This window comes from Octopus sinensis, linkage group LG5, assembly GCF_006345805.1.
Source record: "Octopus sinensis linkage group LG5, ASM634580v1, whole genome shotgun sequence".
NCBI classification, from domain to species: domain Eukaryota; kingdom Metazoa; phylum Mollusca; class Cephalopoda; order Octopoda; family Octopodidae; genus Octopus; species Octopus sinensis.
Genome location: NC_043001.1, coordinates 14,061,317 through 14,071,316, shown reverse-complemented (window position 1 = coordinate 14,071,316; position 10,000 = coordinate 14,061,317).

Below are 10,000 nucleotides of genomic sequence, written 5' to 3'. Positions count from 1 at the left end.
CTTTAAAGTGTTTCTATAATGATAGACAAGAGAGGAAGATTAATAATGTGTAATGGCACATTAATCTCGCGCGTTTTGATAATGTACCTAACAATATCAAAACTTCCATGGAACCATTTGACATTTTTGGGGACTTTTCGAAGGATTTAACTTAAGTGAAGCTTTGTTTGAAATAGTAACAAGTAATGACTAAGTTTTATGTGAATAATTTGTTAGAGATGTTTGCAAAGCTGAATGTGTTAAACAAGTAACTTCATAGAACCAACGTGACTCTCATAAATCCAAAGACAAAGGTTTCTAGCTTCATTTCTAGCAGTATTACCTTTTTGGAATTATTTTGGAATAATTATAACGTATCTATTCTTTCTTGATAAGTTCTAGCAGATTCGAACGTGAATACCTATTTCTTTACTACCCACAAGGGGTTAAACACAGAGGGGACAAACAAGGACAGACAAACGGATTAAGTCGATTACATCGACGCCAGTGCGCAATTGGTACTTATTTAATCGACCCCGAAAGGATGAAAGGCAAAGTCGACCTCGGCGTAGTTTGAACTCAGAACGTAACGGTAGACGAAATACCTATTTCTTTACTACCCACAAGGGGCTAAACACAGAGGGGACAAACAAGGACAGACAAACGGATTAAGTCGATTACATCGACGCCAGTGCGCAACTGGTACTTATTTAATCGACCCCGAAAGGATGAAAGGCAAAGTCGACCTCTGCGGAATTTGAACTCAGAACGTAGCGGCAGACGAAATACCTCTCAGTATTTCGCCCGGTGGGCTAACGTTTCTGGCAGCTCGCCGCCTTTCAGATTCGAACGTGAATATCTTGTCACTGTTTGTTTTCTTCACCGGAAAATACCTCTTACTTTTAAGCGAAGCGCATCCGTTATACACGTGATTCACCAGTTCCTCAGTGTAAGGAGGACTTCGAGAAACCGTTGTGGTTCGATCTTGCTGTGAATAATTTCTGTGTAGTCTTTGTAATTGTGAGTGTGTCTTTGTAATTTGCCTCTCACCATAGCCTGACATCTGGCGTTGGTTTATTTCCATCCCCGGTTCGACAAAAGAGATAGAATAAGTACTAAGCTTTTAAAAAAGTAAGTACTGGAATCAATTTGACTCAATCCTTTAAAGCGAAGTCCCAACATGGCCGCATTTCAGTGACTACAAGGAGTAAGGTATAAAACGTCGAACCACTGTTGCTGAAATATGTGATCCCAGAGAAACTTCTGTGCAATTAAACACAGAACTTAATTAAAAAAAAAATCAGTCTGTGAAAAATATTTTTGTATTGGATTGCGAACTGGCAGAAACGTTAGCACGCCGGGCGAAATGCTTAGCCGTATTTCATCTGCCGTAACGTTCTGAGTTCAAATTGCGCCGAGGTCGACTTTGCCTTTCCTCCTTTCGGGGTCGATAAATTAAGTACCCGTTACGCACTGGGGTCGATATAATCGACTTAATATCTATGTCTGTCCTTGTTTGTCCCCTCTATGTTTAGCCCCTTGTGGGTAGTAAAGAAATAGGATTGCCTCTGTTCAGCTCCCTGTAGGATGAAGTCCTCAGTATGTTCTCTCCATCAACCATAGTCCGATGTGGAGACCGGGAATTTTGAGTTTGAGACTATACTGGTTTACCGAGCCTATTCTGCTACACTGGTTCGACATGGCTTGGCAAAAAGGAAGCATTCTTTTTTATACTCTAGTGCTCAACAAGTACTTATTTTATCGATCCCGAAAGAATGAAAGGTAAAGTCGGCCTCGGGGGAATTTGAACTCAACATAAAATCAGACGAAACACCGCTAATTATTTCGCTTGGCGTGCAAACAATTCTGCCAGCGCACCTCCTTGCGGAAAAAAGGAAGCATAGTGTGGGTCTGTGATGAGGCCAATTCTGTCTACCTACTCGTTTGGTGAGCGAACCTCTGTTACCATTAGCATCTTCATATCTGGTGAAATGTAGTTCGAGAGAGTGTTGTGACTTGCCGTAGAAAAACAAAAGTAAATATTTCGATGTTATAAAATATTGAGACTTGTGATTGAAGTCTGACATTTAAACCATTTCTAATTAAGCATCAAATTCAGACAGATCTCTAACTTGAGGTCTGTCGACTTTAGATTTGCTGTATATTTTATGCAACATCGTGTTCTCTAAAATGGTATTATTGATTAAATTACATTTTTGTGAATTTAAAATTGTAAACTTTTCGACTACAAAGTTTTATTTCGAGAAAGTATTATAATTAACTTTAATATCAAGTTTCTTTCCTAGCATCGTGTATCAATTATTGCACGTATTCATAATATTCAAATGGGGGAAATATATCTTTTAAACAGCAAATTTTTCTTTGCATAAATGATGAGGAAGCATCAAGTTTTCTGAAATGTGATCATGGGGCAAGAAGTCGCAAAGTGCTGATTCTAGAAACTTACCTACCTACCTACCTACCTGCTTGCCTGCCTCCCTGTCTGTCTACTTCTGTACTTACAGGAGTAGTTAGACAAAATACACGCTGACATTTGATTCTAATATCTGAAACGACATTGCGATACATACCTCAATAAATTTGACAAAGAAAAAAACAAACAGAAGTAGCCTTAATATTTTCTTCTCTAGGACAAGGCCCAAACTCTTTGGGGAGGGGACCAGTCAATTAGATCGATCCCAGTACGCAACTGGTACTTAATTTATCGATCCTGAAAGGATGAAAGGCAAAGTTAACCTCGGTGGAATTTTGAGCTCAGAACATAAAGACCGCTAAGCATTTCGCCCGGCGAGCTAACGTTTCTGCCAGCTCGCCGCCCTAGAAGTAGCCTTAAGGGATGCAATAATGAAACATAATTCACAACTGCAATAAAACAACAAAACGAATTAAACATATCCCCTTTACCAAGGTATCTATCTATCTATCTATCTATCTATCTATCTATCTATCTATCTATCTATCTATCTATCTATCAACCAATCTATCTATCTGGATGGCACGTATGAATGACGAAGCCACCTTGACTATGATTCTATGAACCGTAAAATTTAATACAGAGTTGCTTATTTGCAAAAAAAAAAAAATGAAATATAACATGTGACTTCATTGACGGAGGTTACCGTGGTCTTTTCCGTAGGCTTTTCTTTCCACGGGTAAACCTCACCTGCCCCCCCTTTACACTTCATATTGACATTTCTGTGATTACGATCCCTATTGATCCACTTTTTTCCTCTCCCCTTTTCTTTTTTTCCTCCCCCCCTTTTTTAAAATCCTCCCCTTTTTTGTCCTCTTTCTTTCCTTTTACGATCCCTTTTGATCGAAAACCAACCCCATTTTTTTTACCCCCCCAAAAAAAGCTCTACCTTGTAATTTGTTCTGTCTGTGTGCAGCCCTGTATGGCTAATAAAGAAACATATCTATCTATCTATCTATCTATCTATCTATCTATCTATCTATCTATCTATCTATCTATCAACCAATCTATCTATCTATCTATCTATCTTCCTTCTTTCCTTCCTTCCTTTCAATACAGAATAAATAATTCACGAGAAAAATTATTTGCGAAGATATCATTGACTCTGTTATTATCTGGTGTAACAATTTAAAAATGATAAATAAAGGAATCAATTATGTAGGCGATTGCAAGACCCCAAAAATCTTTAAATAGCTAAAGGATTAAAATCAAAGGACATACTATGTCTACCTGCTGCAAATAATACTCAAACTCTTATTTAAATTGCCAAAATACATTGATAATAACTACAGAAATAACCGTCTGAAGGCAAACGGGCTAAGACAAATCTCTCATCATACATTCAAGTATTTGGACTCACGTGGACCGGTTTCTGGACTGGCAAAATAGCCTAACCTTCCCCCATACGCGTTACCTTCGGACGGTTGATTTCTGTAGTTATTATCAGCGTATTTCGGTGATTTAAATAAGAGTTTTGAATGTTATTTCCAGCAAGTAGACATACATATTATGGCCTTTGATTAATTTTAATATATATATATATACACACATAACATGCACTGGTACACACATTCATGTAAATATGTCTGAGTGATATATGTGTGTTTACACACACACACACGCATATATATATATATATATATACATATACGCATTCTCACACATCTACATATATTGTATTATTGTACTTTTGATGTATTGTTGTTACTCAGCTAAGTGTTGTTATTTGCTGTTTTTACACTGAATTCAGAAGAGCAGTTATGAAGCAAAAGGCGTAGAATGGTGCTGGTGTTGTTGGTGGTGTTGGTGTCGATTTGAACATACAGCGAGGAATCTAAAACAGAAATTGCTTTTTTTGTCTTTGTTGTTTCAGCTCTCATACTCAATATTATCGACTGTTGATAGGTAAAATGCATTAATTCGATAAATTTTCATCATCGTTTATTTATGAACTCTTTGACACAAGCCACCTTAATGGCGTTACTAATGGTTTAAAAATGCTGACGCATTCATATAAAAAAACAATTGGCAAAGTGATAAATTTCAACATGGTTTTGTGGAGAATTTTTTGCAGTTAAAACTAATGTGTCAACAGCATCAGTTATGTTCGAATATTGGAAGAAATCTTTATTTCAATGTTGTCTTATGTTTTCTGAAGTCTTTGTCATACACTGTGCGTAAGTATGCACAGGAGGCGAACGGGGTAACATCTGTTTATCGCCAGGAAGCTACCATATGACGCAACAATAATTTTGCATAGAAGTGCTATTTTAGCTACACATTTTATACTAACAATTATTCAAATTATTGCAGGCAAATTGTAGCATTCTATCGGTTACGACGACGAGGGTTCTAGTTGATCCGATCAATGGAATAGCCTGCTCGTGAAATTAACGCGAAAGTGGTTGAGCACTCCAGACACGTGTACCCTTAACGTAGTTCTCGGAGAGATTCAGCGTGACACAGAGTGCGAAAAGGCTGCCCTAACTACTGGGACATTGCACCTCCACAATGATAATAATAATAACAATAATGGCTTCAATTTTGGTATAAAGGCCAGCAATTTCAGGGATTGGGGATAAGTCGATTATAATGTGCAGTGGAAACAACTTAGGTTTGTATAGTTCTTCAGCCATGGTAGAGAGAGAGAGAGAGAGAGAGAGAGAGAGAAAGAAATATAGAGTGTGTTAACAACCGATGTGGTTATCCAGGTTGGCGACCCACCGTTTGATATAACTTTCTGTAAATTATATATTTATAATAAATCTTTTGAAGAAATGCATTGTCAATGTACTAGACTGCAAATTTGTTGATAAAATTTAGAAAACTAATACACATATATTTATTGCAAATATACGAATGAGAAATTTGATTTATTGAACTTTTCGTTTAAAATGTGTATCCATTTCATTATTGTGTATAAGCGGCAAGACATTTAAGAGCAGTTAAATTATGGCGGAAAAAGGACACTTTCAAAATCACCAGTCATATGACAGCTAATATACTGTAGTTGAGATTAAATTTGCATATATCACACACACACACACACACACTGTGTGTATGTATGAAACATACACGGAGAGAAAACCACTACGTGCACTTTTTACATGCTAGAAATGGCAGTCAAATCCTAAAAGTACGAAAGAACATGTTTTTTCTTGGGTTTTTAACTTCTGCATTAGCAGCATACTGTAGTAGGTCTTGTTTGCTGCTTACCAAAATATTCTGCCATGTTTCTTCTTTCACTGTTGATGCATTCCCGTACGTTAATCAGCCCACGTCCACCCTTACTTCTCCTCATGTAGAGCCTGTGTATATTTATCTTAGGGTGGAGTGCATCATGTATTATCATTGTCTTTGAGGTAGTGCGATCGAGTTGTTCAGTCTCCACTTGTGTCCATCTCAGGATCGGTGCCCTATAGCGGACTGCCGCAAGAGCCCATATGTTGATGGAAATCACAAGGTTCCTTGAGTTGAGCTTTGATTTCAAGAGAAGTTTGAGGCGCTTGAAATATGCGGTAATGATCTTGTCTTTCATTTCTCTGTGCAAGATATTGTCCAGCTCCAGGGTCCCAAGGTACTTGTACCCATCATCATCCGGGTCTTCCATTCTCTCTCCGTTTGGAAATTCTATGTCCCTGCAATTCACTCTTTTCCCCCGCTTCAAAGTGAGCACCGCAACCTTGGAGATACCGAATTCCACCCCTGTAACCTTGCTGCACAATTGCACAGTCTCTACCCGCATCTCCATTTTAGGCTCTGTTTTTGCGAACAGTTTTAAATCATTCATGAAAGGAAGGTGGTTGAGACGGTACCCATTCTTTCTCATCTCATAGTTGTTATTATTATTATTATTGTTATTATTATTGTTATTATTATTGTTATTATTATTGTTACTAATACTACGGCGGCGAGCTTGCAGAATCGTTAGCCCGCCGGACAAAATGCTTGGCGGCATTTCGTCCGTCTTCACGTTCTGAGTTCAAATTCCGCCGAGATTGAATTTGCCTTCCATCTTTTCAAAGTCGATAAAATAAGGATCGCTGAACGTTGATGTAACTGACTTGTCCCCTCCCTCAAAATTTAAGGCCTTGTGCCTATAGTAGAAAAAAATTATTATTATTATTATTATTATTCACTTTGCCTTTTATCCTTTCGGGCTCGATTAAATAAGTACCAGTTACGCCCTGGGGGTCGATGTAATCAAAATTCCCTCTCCTCCAAATTTCAGGCCTTGTGCCTATAATAGAAAGGATTATTATTATTATTATTATTATTATTATTGCAGTCTGCTGGAAGAATCATTAGAGTACGCCGAGCACAATGCTTAGCAATATTTCGCTCTTCTTTACGTTCTGAGTTCAAATTCCGCCGCTGTCGACTTTGCCTTTTATCCTTTCGGGGTCGATTACATAAGTACCAGTTATACATTCGGCCATATCCGCGGCTATGAAAGAAGTACTAACTGATAGACGCTCAGCTCAACGTTTAAAAGTCGCTCCTTATAACGATTCCGGATTTTGTCCTGCAACTTCAGAGGAGGGCAAAATCGATTACATCGACCCCAGTACTCAGCTGGTATTTATTTTATCGACCCCGAAACGATTAAAAGCAAAGTCGATCTCGACGGAATTTGAAGGTACAGCCGGACGAAATACTACTAAGCGCTTTGTTCGGCACGCAAATGATTCTGCCAGCTCGCCGCTTAAGCCGCTCCTAATAATAGGAACTTGTTGGGATGGCCATTTGTTTTAGTAGGAAAACTCAATTTTTGCATTGATATTTAAATTTAGTAGCAAATTATTGAATTTAACAAAATGTTTCAAAATTTAACAAAAAATGTATGTACGTATCTATCTTCCCCCCCCTTTTTAAAATTTTATTCCCCCCTTTTTTTGTCCTCTTTCTTTCCCTTTACGATCCCTTTTGATCGAAAACCAAACCCCCTTTTTACCCCCAAAAGAAAAGCTCTACCTTGTAATTTGTCCTGTCTGTATGCAGCCCTGTGTGGCTAATAAAGAAACATATCTAATTATTATCTATCTATCTCTATCTATCTATCTAATTATTATCTATCTATCTAATTATTATCTATCTATCTATCTATCTATCTATCTATCTATCTATCTATCTATCTATCTATCTATCTATCTATCTATCTATCTATCTATCTATCTATCTATCTATCTATCTATCTAGCTAGCTAGCTATCTATCCACACACACACGCACGCATACAAGCTCATACACACATACACATGCAATTTGAATTCATAGATGAAGAGAGCAAATGGCAATTATGCTTCGTATACCGAGATGCATTTTTTATGGTAATCTGGGGAATTTATTTTGACAATTTGAAATTCAATTTATTTCTACAACCTCAGATACCAACGCTAAATGACTTTTACGACCATATTGAATATAATGCAACATATAATGATATATATATATATATATATATATATATATGAGAGAGAGGTGTGTGTGTGTGTGCATGTATAAATGTATGTCATTTTTTAGTTTTATATCAAGATCTATTGCCAATAGAGAAAGAGTCGGTTTCCAACATAAATCCATCAACAACACGGTATTTTTGTATGTATGTATAGGTGCTGATTAGTATGTTTTGCTTTATGTATGTATGTATTCCCATGCATGTAGTTGCATATCTAGACATGCTCATGTATATTTAAACTGCTGGAAAGTTTTACAGATCTTCACAGTTGTCTTCGAACTAGCTTTCTCCTTTCTGGTTTTGAGAAGCCTAATTTCTCAAGAGTGATATTTAGGCAGTGTGTTACATATCTCAGGGCACCAATAATTACATGTATAAACCTGAACTTATAATCTGGATCGAGTAACTGCAGATTTCTCAATAGTTCAGCGTAGGTATTCTCTTTTTAACCGATCTTCAGCCTTATGTTAACATCTGCTGGGCAGCTAATTTCCACAACTGTACACAGTTTCTTTTATTTTTCCCAAATCATTATATCAGGTCTGTTGTGCTTACACTTTATTGAGGTTTTCACTGGGATATTCCACCAGTATTCCTTTTTACTATGAGTGGATATGGCTTCCACTACATTGTGGGTTCTTATTTCTTTGTCTCCTGGTTATCCTTTCGACGGGTCTCGTTAGAGAGTGTCCTAGCAACAGCATAATGTCTCATCGGTAGATTAAACCGTGTTGACACTTTCGGACAACTGCTCATAATGTGGGTGAAATCTTCGGTGTTAACTTCACAAAGTCTGCATCGGTTGTCACATTTAACTACATTTTTTGTATCTCTGTCCCTTTTGTACATTAGGTATTTGGTTGCTAGTTCTTGTTCTTGGATTGCCCACGCATACCCTTCAAAGTGAGAGTTAGTAATCCAGTTATTGGTCCATGATAGACTGTTTTGATGATCAGTGTTACTATCATCTCTGAGCAGTCTACTAACATCTCCATGCATTGTCATCTTCGAATATACGCTCATCCTTTCATCTGATATGTCGCAGTAGAGGCGTGTGACTTGTTTGGGCAGGTATTTAAGGTTATCAGATCAGGAATACTGCTCAAAGAGCTGCTTTCCAAGTCTTATAATATTATCAGTCTAATGTATGCGAACTTGGTCATGGGATGCACTTCGACACTTTGTGGTTATAAGATGTTACTGAAGGGATATGAAACGATATTCAAAGGCATTTTGGATCGATGTTAAGCCTCTGCCGCCTTGTTTTCGTTTTAGGTAGAAGCGGTCGACGTCACTGTTGATGTGGAAATTATGTGTGCTTGTTAGTGTCTTCTGGGTTTTCACATCAATGGCTCGGATCTCATCGAGAGTCCAGTCAAGCAGCCCAAATGTTGATATGAGTACTGGCACTGCAAACACATTGTGGGCCCACTGTTTGTTTGAATGCAGAGAGTTCTGAGGTCCAAATTTTCTTTATTCGACCGTAATATTCTTTACTGACGCGTGTTTTGTTAAAGGTGCCATTGTAAGATATGTCTTCATCCACCCCTAGATACCTGAAACATTCCCCTCCAGATATAGGGGAAACAGTCAAATCATTGATGGAGATTTTGCTAGTCTGGCTTACAATTTCCCCTCTTTTCCCAACCATATAACAACATTTATCCTGACCAAACTCCAACCCTATCTCCTTTGAGAATATTGTAACTAGGTCAAGGCTCTTTTTGCTCTCGTACATATTCTTTGCATATAGTTTCAAGTCATGCACAAAGACACAGTGTGTAATTTTGATATTTCTGTTTTCCTCTGAACCGGTGAGATATCCTTCAGACTTCCTTAACATGAACGACAAGGGGTTTACAGAAAGTATAAATAATAACACAGAAAGTCTGTCCCCTTACAATATGCCTCTGCGATACAGTAGTCTATCAGTGATAAAGCACTCACTCCTTGTGTTTAGTTTGAAGATGATGGCCCACGATGAAGTCAGGTCAGCTATAGCTAAAAATAGAATCAAAGGCTTTCTCGTAGTCTAACCACATCGAAACTAGGTTCCGTCTACGCTCCTAC